The 13,785-nt window shown below is 37.9% G+C and overlaps 1 protein-coding gene across 2 annotated transcripts in view; it reads left to right on the top strand.

Moving 5' to 3' along the window:
* Positions 1-13,785, top strand: part of LOC137638212 (splicing factor ESS-2 homolog) — a 322,644-nt gene that overhangs the window by 251,979 nt on the left and 56,880 nt on the right. The gene's annotated exons all lie outside the window — the stretch shown is intronic.

Raw genomic sequence — 13,785 nt, 5'->3', positions numbered from 1 at the left:
CTACTTTATCCTATAATGTAGCCTTTTACCTCTACATCAAAGGATATTTCCTCCTCAAAACAAAGCTCCTTTTTCTGTCCATCTTCCATAGTCAAAGTAATTGATCCTTCCAACTGAGAAAGTACTTTATCCTATAATGTAGCCTTGTACCTCTACATCAAAGGATATTCCCACCTCAAAACAAAGCTCCTTTTTCTGTCCATCTTCCATAGTCAAAGTAATTGATCCTTCTAACTGAGAAAGTACTTTATCCTATAATGTAGCCTTTTACCTCTACATCAAAGGATATTTCCTCCTCAAAACAAAGTTCCTTTTTCTGTCCATCTTCCATAGTCAAAGTAATTGATCCTTCCAACTGAGAAAGTACTTTATCCTATAATGTAGCCTTGTACCTCTACATCAAAGGATATTTCCTCCTCAAAACAAAGCTCCTTTTTCTGTCCATCTTCCATAGTCAAAGTAATTGATCCTTCCAACTGAGAAAGTACTTTATCCTATAATGTAGCCTTGTACCTCTACATCAAAGGATATTCCCACCTCAAAACAAAGTTCCTTTTTCTGTCCATCTTCCATAGTCAAAGTAATTGATCCTTCCAACTGAGAAAGTACTTTATCCTATAATGTAGCCTTGTACCTCTACATCAAAGGATATTCCCACCTCAAAACAAAGCTCCTTTTTCTGTCCATCTTCCATAGTCAAAGTAATTGATCCTTCCAACTGAGAAAGTACTTTATCCTATAATGCAGCCTTGTACTTCTACATCAAACGATATTCCCTCCTCAAAACAAAGCTCCTTTTTCTGTCCATCTTCCATAGTCCAGCTACTTGATCCTTCCAACTGAGAAAGTACTTTATCCTATAATGTAGCCTTGTACTTCTACATCAAAGGATATTTCCTCCTCAAAACAAAGTTCCTTTTTCTGTCCATCTTCCATAGTCAAAGTAATTGATCCTTCCAACTGAGAAAGTACTTTATCCTAAAATGTAGCCTTGTACCTCTACATCAAAGGATATTCCCACCTCAAAACAAAGTTCCTTTTTCTGTCCATCTTCCATAGTCAAAGTAATTGATCCTTCCAACTGAGAAAATACTTTATCCTATAATGTAGCCTTGTACCTCTACATCAAAGGATATTTCCTCCTCAAAACAAAGTTCCTTTTTCTGTCCATCTTCCATAGTCCAGCTACTTGATCCTTCCAACTGAGAAAGTACTTTATCCTATAATGTAGCCTTGTACCTCTACATCAAAGGATATTTCCTCCTCAAAACAAAGTTCCTTTTTCTGTCCATCTTCCATAGTCCAGCTACTTGATCCTTCCAACTGAGAAAGTACTTTATCCTATAATGTAGCCTTGTACCTCTACATCAAAGGATATTTCCTCCTCAAAACAAAGCTCCTTTTTCTGTCCATCTTCCATAGTCCAGCTACTTGATCCTTCCAACTGAGAAAGTACTTTATCCTATAATGTAGCCTTGTACTTTTACATCAAAGGATATTTCCTCCTCAAAACAAAGCTCCTTTTTCTGTCCATCTTCCATAGTCAAAGTAATTGATCCTTCCAACTGAGAAAGTACTTTATCCTATAATGTAGCCTTGTACCTCTACATCAAAGGATATTTCCTCCTCAAAACAAAGTTCCTTTTTCTGTCCATCTTCCATACTCCAGTTACCTGATCCTTTCAACTGAGAAAGTACTTTATCCTATAATGTAGCCTTGTACTTCTACATCAAAGGATATTTCCTCCTCAAAACAAAGTTCCTTTTTCTGTCCATCTTCCATAGTCAAAGTAATTGATCCTTCCAACTGAGAAAGTACTTTATCCTATAATGTAGCCTTGTACCTCTACATCAAAGGATATTTCCTCCTCAAAACAAAGTTCCTTTTTCTGTCCATCTTCCATAGTCCAGCTACTTGATCCTTCCAACTGAGAAAGTACTTTATCCTATAATGTAGCCTTGTACTTTTACATCAAAGGATATTTCCTCCTCAAAACAAAGTTCCTTTTTCTGTCCATCTTCCATAGTCAAAGTAATTGATCCTTCCAACTGAGAAAGTACTTTATCCTATAATGTAGCCTTGTACCTCTACATCAAAGGATATTTCCTCCTCAAAACAAAGTTCCTTTTTCTGTCCATCTTCCATAGTCCAGCTACTTGATCCTTCCAACTGAGAAAGTACTTTATCCTATAATGTAGCCTTGTACCTCTACATCAAAGGATATTTCCTCCTCAAAACAAAGCTCCTTTTTCTGTCCATCTTCCATAGTCCAGCTACTTGATCCTTCCAACTGAGAAAGTACTTTATCCTATAATGTAGCCTTGTACCTCTACATCAAAGGATATTTCCTCCTCAAAACAAAGTTCCTTTTTCTGTCCATCTTCCATACTCCAGTTACCTGATCCTTTCAACTGAGAAAGTACTTTATCCTATAATGTAGCCTTGTACTTCTACATCAAAGGATATTTCCTCCTCAAAACAAAGTTCCTTTTTCTGTCCATCTTCCATAGTCCAGCTACTTGATCCTTCCAACTGAGAAAGTACTTTATCCTATAATGTAGCCTTGTACCTCTACATCAAAGGATATTTCCTTCTCAAAACAAAGTTCCTTTTTCTGTCCATCTTCCATACTCCAGTTACCTGATCCTTTCAACTGAGAAAGTACTTTATCCTATAATGTAGCCTTGTACTTCTACATCAAAGGATATTTCCTCCTCAAAACAAAGTTCCTTTTTCTGTCCATCTTCCATAGTCAAAGTAATTGATCCTTCCAACTGAGAAAGTACTTTATCCTATAATGTAGCCTTGTACCTCTACATCAAAGGATATTTCCTCCTCAAAACAAAGTTCCTTTTTCTGTCCATCTTCCATAGTCCAGCTACTTGATCCTTCCAACTGAGAAAGTACTTTATCCTATAATGTAGCCTTGTACCTCTACATCAAAGGATATTTCCTCCTCAAAACAAAGTTCCTTTTTCTGTCCATCTTCCATAGTCAAAGTAATTGATCCTTCCAACTGAGAAAGTACTTTATCCTATAATGTAGCCTTGTACCTCTACATCAAAGGATATTTCCTCCTCAAAACAAAGTTCCTTTTTCTGTCCATCTTCCATAGTCCAGCTACTTGATCCTTCCAACTGAGAAAGTACTTTATCCTATAATGTAGCCTTGTACTTTTACATCAAAGGATATTTCCTCCTCAAAACAAAGCTCCTTTTTCTGTCCATCTTCCATAGTCAAAGTAATTGATCCTTCCAACTGAGAAAGTACTTTATCCTATAATGTAGCCTTGTACCTCTACATCAAAGGATATTTCCTCCTCAAAACAAAGTTCCTTTTTCTGTCCATCTTCCATAGTCCAGCTACTTGATCCTTCCAACTGAGAAAGTACTTTATCCTATAATGTAGCCTTGTACCTCTACATCAAAGGATATTTCCTCCTCAAAACAAAGCTCCTTTTTCTGTCCATCTTCCATAGTCCAGCTACTTGATCCTTCCAACTGAGAAAGTACTTTATCCTATAATGTAACCTTGTACCTCTACATCAAAGGATATTTCCTCCTCAAAACAAAGTTCCTTTTTCTGTCCATCTTCCATAGTCCAGCTACTTGATCCTTCCAACTGAGAAAGTACTTTATCCTATAATGTAGCCTTGTACCTCTACATCAAAGGATATTTCCTCCTCAAAACAAAGCTCCTTTTTCTGTCCATCTTCCATAGTCCAGCTACTTGATCCTTCCAACTGAGAAAGTACTTTATCCTATAATGTAGCCTTGTACCTCTACATCAAAGGATATTTCCTCCTCAAAACAAAGTTCCTTTTTCTGTCCATCTTCCATAGTCAAAGTAATTGATCCTTCCAACTGAGAAAGTACTTTATCCTATAATGTAGCCTTGTACCTCTACATCAAAGGATATTTCCTCCTCAAAACAAAGCTCCTTTTTCTGTCCATCTTCCATAGTCAAAGTAATTGATCCTTCCAACTGAGAAAGTACTTTATCCTATAATGTAGCCTTGTACCTCTACATCAAAGGATATTCCCACCTCAAAACAAAGCTTCTTTTTCTGTCTATCTTCCATAGTCAAAGTAATTGATCCTTCCAACTGAGAAAGTACTTTATCCTATAATGTAGCCTTGTACCTCTACATCAAAGGATATTCCCACCTCAAAACAAAGTTCCTTTTTCTGTCCATCTTCCATAGTCAAAGTAATTGATCCTTCCAACTGAGAAAGTACTTTATCCTATAATGTAGCCTTGTACCTCTACATCAAAGGATATTTCCTCCTCAAAACAAAGTTCCTTTTTCTGTCCATCTTCCATAGTCCTTCTACTTGATCCTTCCAACTGAGAAAGTACTTTATCCTATAATGTAGCCTTGTACTTCTACATCAAAGGATATTTCCTCCTCAAAACAAAGTTCCTTTTTCTGTCCATCTTCCATAGTCCAGCTACTTGATCCTTCCAACTGAGAAAGTACTTTATCCTATAATGTAGCCTTGTACCTCTACATCAAAGGATATTTCCTCCTCAAAACAAAGTTCCTTTTTCTGTCCATATTCCATAGTCAAAGTAATTGATCCTTCCAACTGAGAAAGTACTTTATCCTATAATGTAGCCTTGTACTTCTACATCAAAGGATATTTCCTCCTCAAAACAAAGCTCCTTTTTCTGTCCATCTTCCATAGTCCAGCTACTTGATCCTTCCAACTGAGAAAGTACTTTATCCTATAATGTAGCCTTGTACCTCTACATCAAAGGATATTTCCTCCTCAAAACAAAGTTCCTTTTTCTGTCCATATTCCATAGTCAAAGTAATTGATCCTTCCAACTGAGAAAGTACTTTATCCTATAATGTAGCCTTGTACCTCTACATCAAAGGATATTTCCTCCTCAAAACAAAGTTCCTTTTTCTGTCCATCTTCCATAGTCCTTCTACTTGATCCTTCCAACTGAGAAAGTACTTTATCCTATAATGTAGCCTTGTACTTCTACATCAAAGGATATTTCCTTCTCAAAACAAAGTTCCTTTTTCTGTCCATCTTCCATAGTCCAGCTACTTGATCCTTCCAACTGAGAAAGTACTTTATCCTATAATGTAGCCTTGTACTTCTACATCAAAGGCTATTCCCTCCTCAAAACAAAGCTCCTTTTTCTGTCCATATTCCATAGTCCAGCTACTTGATCCTTCCAACTGAGAAAGTACTTTATCCTATAATGTAGCCTTGTACCTCTACATCAAAGGATATTTCCTCCTCAAAACAAAGTTCCTTTTTCTGTCCATCTTCCATAGTCAAAGTAATTGATCTTTCCAACTGAGAAAGTACTTTATCCTATAATGTAGCCTTGTACTTCTACATCAAAGGATATTCCCTCCTCAAAACAAAGTTCCTTTTTCTGTCCATCTTCCATAGTCAAAGTAATTGATCTTTCCAACTGAGAAAGTACTTTATCCTATAATGTAGCCTTGTACTTCTACATCAAAGGATATTCCCTCCTAAAAACAAAGCTCCTTTTTCTGTCCATATTCCATAGTCCAGCTACTTGATCCTTCCAACTGAGAAAGTACTTTATCCTATAATGTAGCCTTGTACCTCTACATCAAAGGATATTTCCTCCTCAAAACAAAGTTCCTTTTTCTGTCCATCTTCCATAGTCAAAGTAATTGATCTTTCCAACTGAGAAAGTACTTTATCCTATAATGTAGCCTTGTACCTCTACATCAAAGGATATTTCCTCCTCAAAACAAAGTTCCTTTTTCTGTCCATCTTCCATAGTCCAGTTACCTGATCCTTCCAACTGAGAAAGTACTTTATCCTATAATGTAGCCTTGTACTTTTACATCAAAGGATATTCCCTCCTCAAAACAAAGCTCCTTTTTCTGTCCATCTTCCATAGTCCAGCTACTTGATCCTTCCAACTGAGAAAGTACTTTATCCTATAATGTAGCCTTGTACTTCTACATCAAAGGATATTTCCTCCTCAAAACAAAGTTCCTTTTTCTGTCCATCTTCCATAGTCAAAGTAATTGATCCTTCCAATTGAGAAAGTACTTTATCCTATAATGTAGCCTTGTACCTCTACATCAAAGGATATTTCCTCCTCAAAACAAAGTTCCTTTTTCTGTCCATCTTCCATAGTCCAGCTACTTGATCCTTCCAACTGAGAAAGTACTTTATCCTATAATGTAGCCTTGTACTTCTACATCAAAGGATATTTCCTCCTCAAAACAAAGTTCCTTTTTCTGTCCATCTTCCATAGTCAAAGTAATTGATCCTTCCAATTGAGAAAGTACTTTATCCTATAATGTAGCCTTGTACCTCTACATCAAAGGATATTTCCTCCTCAAAACAAAGTTCCTTTTTCTGTCCATCTTCCATAGTCCAGCTACTTGATCCTTCCAACTGAGAAAGTACTTTATCCTATAATGTAGCCTTGTACCTCTACATCAAAGGATATTTCCTCCTCAAAACAAAGTTCCTTTTTCTGTCCATCTTTCATAGTCCAGCTACTTGATCCTTCCAACTGAGAAAGTACTTTATCCTATAATGTAGCCTTGTACTTCTACATCAAAGGATATTTCCTCCTCAAAACAAAGTTCCTTTTTCTGTCCATCTTCCATAGTCAAAGTAATTGATCTTTCCAACTGAGAAAGTACTTTATCCTATAATGTAGCCTTGTACCTCTACATCAAAGGATATTTCCTCCTCAAAACAAAGTTCCTTTTTCTGTCCATCTTCCATAGTCCAGCTACTTGATCCTTCCAACTGAGAAAGTACTTTATCCTATAATGTAGGCATGTACCACTACATCAAAGGATATTTCCTCCTCAAAAGAAAGTTCCTTTTTCTGTCCATCTTCCATAGTCCAAATCCTTGATCGTTCTAACTGAGACAGTACTTTATCCTATAATGTAGGCATGTACCACTACATCAAAGGATATTTCCTCCTCAAAACAAAGTTTTTTTTTCTGTCCATCTTCTATAATCCATAGTTTTTTTTTTTTTTGGTTTTTCTGTTTTTTTTCTATTTTTATTTTTGCTGCTGCTTTTTCTCCTCCTTCTCTTCCTCCTCTTGCTGCTGCTCCTTTTTTTTCCTTTTTTTTATTTGTATTTATTTTTAGTTTCTTTTTATTTGCTGCTTCTTCTCCTCTTTCTCTTCCTCCTCTTGCTGCTGCTCCTTTTTTTTCCTTTTTTTTATTTATGTATTTTTTTTAGTTTTTTTTTTTTAATTTTTTTTTTGCTGTTTCTCCTCCTCCTTTTCTTCCTCCTCTTGCTGCTGCTCCTTTTTTTTTCTTTTTTGTTTTTGTATTTTTTTTTAGGTTTTTTTTTTAGGTTTTTTTTGCTGCTTCTCCTCCTCCTTCTCTTCCTCTTTTTGTTGCTGCTCCTTTTTTTTTTTTCTAATTTATGTATTTTTTTAGGTTTTTTTTTTTTGGCTGCTTCTCCTCCTCCTTCTCTTCCTCTTCTTGCTGCTGCTCCTTTTTTTTTTCATTTATGTATTTTTTTAGGTTTTTTTTTGCTGCTTCTCCTCCTCCTTCTCTTCCTCTTCTTGCTGCTGCTCCTTTTTTTTTTATTTATGTATTTTTTTAGGTTTTTTTTTTTTTTTGCTGCTTCTCCTCCTCCTTCTCTTCCTCCTCTTGCTGCTGCTCCCTTTTTTTTATTTATGTATTTATTTTAGGTTTATTTTTTTTTTTTGCTGCTTCTCCTCCTCCTTCTCTTCCTCTTCTTGCTGCTGCTCCTTTTTTTTTTATTTATGTATTTTTTTAGGTTTTTTTTTTTTTTTGCTGCTTCTCCTCCTCCTTCTCTTCCTCCTCTTGCTGCTGCTCCCTTTTTTTTATTTATGTATTTATTTTAGGTTTATTTTTTTTTTTGCTGCTTCTCCTCCTCCTTCTCTTCCTCTTCTTGCTGCTGCTCCTTTTTTTTTTAAATTATGTATTTTTTTTAGGTTTTTTTTTTTTTTGCTGCTTCTCCTCCTCCTTCTCTTCCTCCTCTTGCTGCTGCTCCTTTTTTTTTTGGGGGGGGGGGGGATTTGTATTCAAGCCGAATAGTTTCAGGTGTCCTTTCCAATGAAACTGATGTCCTGAACCATTTTTTTGTTTTTTATTTTTTTTGGTGGCGATATTATAATCACCATTTTTTTTTTTTTTTTTTTTTTCGTGCCGATATTATAATCACCATTTTTTTGTTTTTTATTTTTCTTGGTGGCGATATTATAATCACCATTTTTTTGTTTTTTATTTTTTTCTGGTGGCGATATTATAATCACCATTTTTATTTTTTTTTTTTTGTGGCGATATTATAATCACCATTTTTTTGTTTTTTATTTTTTTTGGTGGCGATATTATAATCACCATTTTTTTGTTTTTATTTTTTTTGGTGGCGATATTATAATCACCATTTTTTTTTTTTTTATTTTTTTTGGTGGCGATATTATAATCACCATATTTTTGTGTTTTGTTTTTTTTTGGTGGCGATATTATAATCACCATTTTTTTGTTTTTTATTTTTTTGGTGGCGATATTATAATCACCATTTTTTTGTTTTTTTATTTTTTTTGGTGGCGATATTATAATCACCATATTTTTGTGTTTTGTTTTTTTTTGGTGGCGATATTATAATCACCATTTTTTTGTTTTTTATTTTTTTTGGTGGCGATATTATAATCACCATTTTTATTTTTTTTTTTTTGGCGATATTATAATCACCATTTTTTTGTTTTTTATTTTTTTTTGGTGGCGATATTATAATCACCATTTTTTTGTTTTTTTATTTTTTTTGGTGGCGATATTATAATCACCATTTTTTTTTTTTTTCTTGGTGGCGATATTATAATCACCACTTTTTGTTTATTGTTCTTTTTTGCTGCTTCTCCTCCTCCTTCTCTTCCTCCTCTGTCTGCTGCCTTTTTTTTCATTTTTTTTTTTTTTTGCTGCATCTGTTCCTGGTGTTTCTCACGACCCCCAGCTGTTGGCAGATTCTGCTCTCTCATAACTTATGCTGTTAGCTACTATCAATTGTAGCTGCTAATTACTGCTGCTGCTAGCTGCAGTCTCTGCTATTGCTAGCTGTTGTATGCTGCAACGTTGCTTTCGGCTACTAGCTGCTGCTATTTGCTACTGCAAGCTGCTGTTGCTAGTGCTGCTGCTTGCTGCTGCTACTGCTGCTCTTGCTTGCGGCTGCTGCTGCTGCTTACTGCTGCTTTTGCAGACTGCTGCTTCAGCTGCTTTTGCTAGCTGCAGCTGCTGCTACTTTGGTAGCTGCTGCTGCTTTTGCTAGCTGCTGCTGTTTCTGCAGCCTGCTTTAGCTGCTGCTTGCTTCTGCTGCAGCCGCTCGCTACTGCAACTGTTGCTGCTGCAAGCTGCTGCTGCTAGCACATGCTGCTTGCTGTTGCTCCTAGCTGCTGCTAGCTGCTTCTGCTAACGTCTGCTGCATACTGCTGCTAACTTCAGCTGCGACTGCTGCTAGCTACTGCTAACCGTTGCTTTCCCATTGCTGCTGGTTTTGCTACTGCTGCTAACTTTTGCTAGCTGTTACTATCTTCTGCTCCTGCTATTTGATGCTCCACAGCTGGGAGCTCCTAAAAATTCGGACTGATGAAGGACTACCTCCAAAAGATGCAGCTTCTCTTCACAGCCAAAGATGTCTTTGTTCAACCTCCAAGAACTTGTCTGCATACTAGAAGAATCCCAGCTTCATCCCTCTGCATAGCCAGTCTTCTAGATTATGCCCCCAGAACCACCCGAAGGTTGGTATCCAAAGGAATAGATCTAGATATCCGACCATTTGTACACTTGACAAAGGTCCTGTACACCCCATCAAGGTACATAGTATACTAAACTCAGCCAGGTTTCTTCCTTCTGCAGCACCAATCCTCCAGATTATTCCAAGCATCGTTCAAGCTGGAAAGTTAGCCTTGCGTCCTTTAAGCTGGGGGCAGTCCATCCAAGCGTCCTTCAAGCCGAATCGTTTCTGGTGTCCTCTCCAGTGAAACTGATGTCCTGAACCTGTCCAGAATGGAAGCACAAAACTTAACAAAAAGATTATTCCTTTCCAAACAAAACTAAACAGAAAAAAAAAAAAAAATTCCTTTCCAAAATAAAATCAAACAAATTTTATTCCCTTTTTCCTATAAATACTTTTTTTTTTTTTTGGTGGCGATATTATAATCACCATTTTTTATATTTTTTATTTTTTTTGGTGGCGATATTATAATCACCATTTTTATTTTTTTTTTTTTGGTGGCGATATCATAATCACCATTTTTTTTTTTTTCTTGGTGGCGATATTATAATCACCATTTTTTGTTTATTGTTCTTTTTTGCTGCTTCTCCTCCTCCTTCTCTTCCTCCTCTGTCTGCTGCCTTTTTTTTCATTTTTTTTTTTGTTGCTGCATCTGTTCCTGGTGTTTCTCACGACCCCCAGCTGTTGGCAGATTCTGCTCTCTCATAACTTATGCTGTTAGCTACTATCAATTGTAGCTGCTAATTACTGCTGCTGCTAGCTGCAGTCTCTGCTATTGCTAGCTGTTGTATGCTGCAACGTTGCTTTCGGCTACTAGCTGCTGCTATTTGCTACTGCAAGCTGCTGTTGCTAGTGCTGCTGCTTGCTGCTGCTACTGCTGCTCTTGCTTGCGGCTGCTGCTGCTGCTTACTGCTGCTTCTGCAGACTGCTGCTTCAGCTGCTTTTGCTAGCTGCAGCTGCTGCTACTTTGGTAGCTGCTGCTGCTTTTGCTAGCTGCTGCTGTTTCTGCAGCCTGCTTTAGCTGCTGCTTGCTTCTGCTGCAGCCGCTCGCTACTGCAACTGTTGCTGCTGCAAGCTGCTGCTGCTAGCACATGCTGCTTGCTGTTGCTCCTAGCTGCTGCTAGCTGCTTCTGCTAACGTCTGCTGCATACTGCTGCTAACTTCAGCTGCGACTGCTGCTAGCTACTGCTAACCGTTGCTTTCCCATTGCTGCTGGTTTTGCTACTGCTGCTAACTTTTGCTAGCTGTTACTATCTTCTGCTCCTGCTATTTGATGCTCCACAGCTGGGAGCTCCTAAAAATTCGGACTGATGAAGGACTACCTCCAAAAGATGCAGCTTCTCTTCACAGCCAAAGATGTCTTTGTTCAACCTCCAAGAACTTGTCTGCATACTAGAAGAATCCCAGCTTCATCCCTCTGCATAGCCAGTCTTCTAGATTATGCCCCCAGAACCACCCGAAGGTTGGTATCCAAAGGAATAGATCTAGATATCCGACCATTTGTACACTTGACAAAGGTCCTGTACACCCCATCAAGGTACATAGTATACTAAACTCAGCCAGGTTTCTTCCTTCTGCAGCACCAATCCTCCAGATTATTCCAAGCATCGTTCAAGCTGGAAAGTTAGCCTTGCGTCCTTTAAGCTGGGGGCAGTCCATCCAAGCGTCCTTCAAGCTGAATCGTTTCTGGTGTCCTCTCCAGTGAAACTGATGTCCTGAACCTGTCCAGAATGGAAGCACAAAACTTAACAAAAAGATTATTCCTTTCCAAACAAAACTAAACAGAAAAAAAAATTCCTTTCCAAAATAAAATCAAACAAATTTTATTCCCTTTTTCCTATAAATACTTTTTTTTTTTTTGGTGGCGATATTATAATCACCATTTTTTATATTTTTTATTTTTTTGGTGGCGATATTATAATCACCATTTTTATTTTTTTTTTTTTGGTGGCGATATTATAATCACCATTTTTTTTTTTTTTTCTTGGTGGCGATATTATAATCACCATTTTTTGTTTATTGTTCTTTTTTGCTGCTTCTCCTCCTCCTTCTCTTCCTCCTCTGTCTGCTGCCTTTTTTTTTCATTTTTTTTTTGTTGCTGCATCTGTTCCTGGTGTTTCTCACGACCCCCAGCTGTTGGCAGATTCTGCTCTCTCATAACTTATGCTGTTAGCTACTATCAATTGTAGCTGCTAATTACTGCTGCTGCTAGCTGCAGTCTCTGCTATTGCTAGCTGTTGTATGCTGCAACGTTGCTTTCGGCTACTAGCTGCTGCTATTTGCTACTGCAAGCTGCTGTTGCTAGTGCTGCTGCTTGCTGCTGCTACTGCTGCTCTTGCTTGCGGCTGCTGCTGCTGCTTACTGCTGCTTCTGCAGACTGCTGCTTCAGCTGCTTTTGCTAGCTGCAGCTGCTGCTACTTTGGTAGCTGCTGCTGCTTTTGCTAGCTGCTGCTGTTTCTGCAGCCTGCTTTAGCTGCTGCTTGCTTCTGCTGCAGCCGCTCGCTACTGCAACTGTTGCTGCTGCAAGCTGCTGCTGCTAGCACATGCTGCTTGCTGTTGCTCCTAGCTGCTGCTAGCTGCTTCTGCTAACGTCTGCTGCATACTGCTGCTAACTTCAGCTGCGACTGCTGCTAGCTACTGCTAACCGTTGCTTTCCCATTGCTGCTGGTTTGCTACTGCTGCTAACTTTTGCTAGCTGTTACTATCTTCTGCTCCTGCTATTTGATGCTCCACAGCTGGGAGCTCCTAAAAACTCGGACTGATGAAGGACTACCTCCAAAAGATGCAGCTTCTCTTCACAGCCAAAGATGTCTTTGTTCAACCTCCAAGAACTTGTCTGCATACTAGAAGAATCCCAGCTTCATCCCTCTGCATAGCCAGTCTTCTAGATTATGCCCCCAGAACCACCCGAAGGTTGGTATCCAAAGGAATAGATCTAGATATCCGACCATTTGTACACTTGACAAAGGTCCTGTACACCCCATCAAGGTACATAGTATACTAAACTCAGCCAGGTTTCTTCCTTCTGCAGCACCAATCCTCCAGATTATTCCAAGCATCGTTCAAGCTGGAAAGTTAGCCTTGCGTCCTTTAAGCTGGGGGCAGTCCATCCAAGCGTCCTTCAAGCCGAATCGTTTCTGGTGTCCTCTCCAGTGAAACTGATGTCCTGAACCTGTCTAGAATGGGTGAAGCACAAAACTTAACAAAAAGATTATTCCTTTCCAAACAAAACTAAACAGAAAAAAAAAAAAAATTCCTTTCCAAAATAAAATCAAACAAATTTTATTCCCTTTTTCCTATAAATATTTTTTTTTTTTGGTGGCGATATTATAATCCCCATTTTTTATATTTTTTATTTTTTTTTTGGTGGCGATATTATAATCCCCAGTTTTTTTCATATTTTGTGTTGGGATATAATTCCTTAGTTTTTTTTCCAGCCCTGCCTTCTCGTCTCTTGAAGGGCGAATCTATTGAACTGAATATCCCATATCAAATCCCCAGTCTGCTCACCAGAAATTTCTTTAATATATAATTCCTTCAACTCTGGATGTATTTGAGAGAGACCTTCTACAAGTTGAGTAATAGCATAATTATTAATATTTAATTCTATATCTAGGTTCACATTTCTTTCCATCATATGTTGATACTTCTCCTTATAAATTGCAAATTCATCTGCCACGGAAGTGAGATTCCTAATTTCTTCTTCCAGAATGTGATTCTTCTCGTCGGCATCCATCAACGCATTTTTTGTGGCTCTCTCCTCCGAGAGGTCTCTTTTCAGTCGTCTATTCTCTTCTTTAACGCCAGCAATTTCTTTCCAGAGTTTATCCAGTTCCTCCATAGCCATCTCCAGATCACACTCCACGTCTTTCTTGATTAATAGGTCAGTCTTCAATTTGGTGTTTTCATCCAGGACAGTATCCAATTTAGTCCCTATTCTATATACCTCCTCTACTGCAGCATTAACGTCACTTTCTAAAGCTGCCTTTTCACAAATGTTTTCGGTCTTCAGTCTCTTGTTTTCAGCCTTGACGCTGTCCAGTT

Source organism: Palaemon carinicauda, chromosome 3, assembly GCF_036898095.1.
Source record: "Palaemon carinicauda isolate YSFRI2023 chromosome 3, ASM3689809v2, whole genome shotgun sequence".
Lineage (NCBI taxonomy): Eukaryota > Metazoa > Arthropoda > Malacostraca > Decapoda > Palaemonidae > Palaemon > Palaemon carinicauda.
This window is presented reverse-complemented; position numbering and strand designations above follow the sequence as displayed.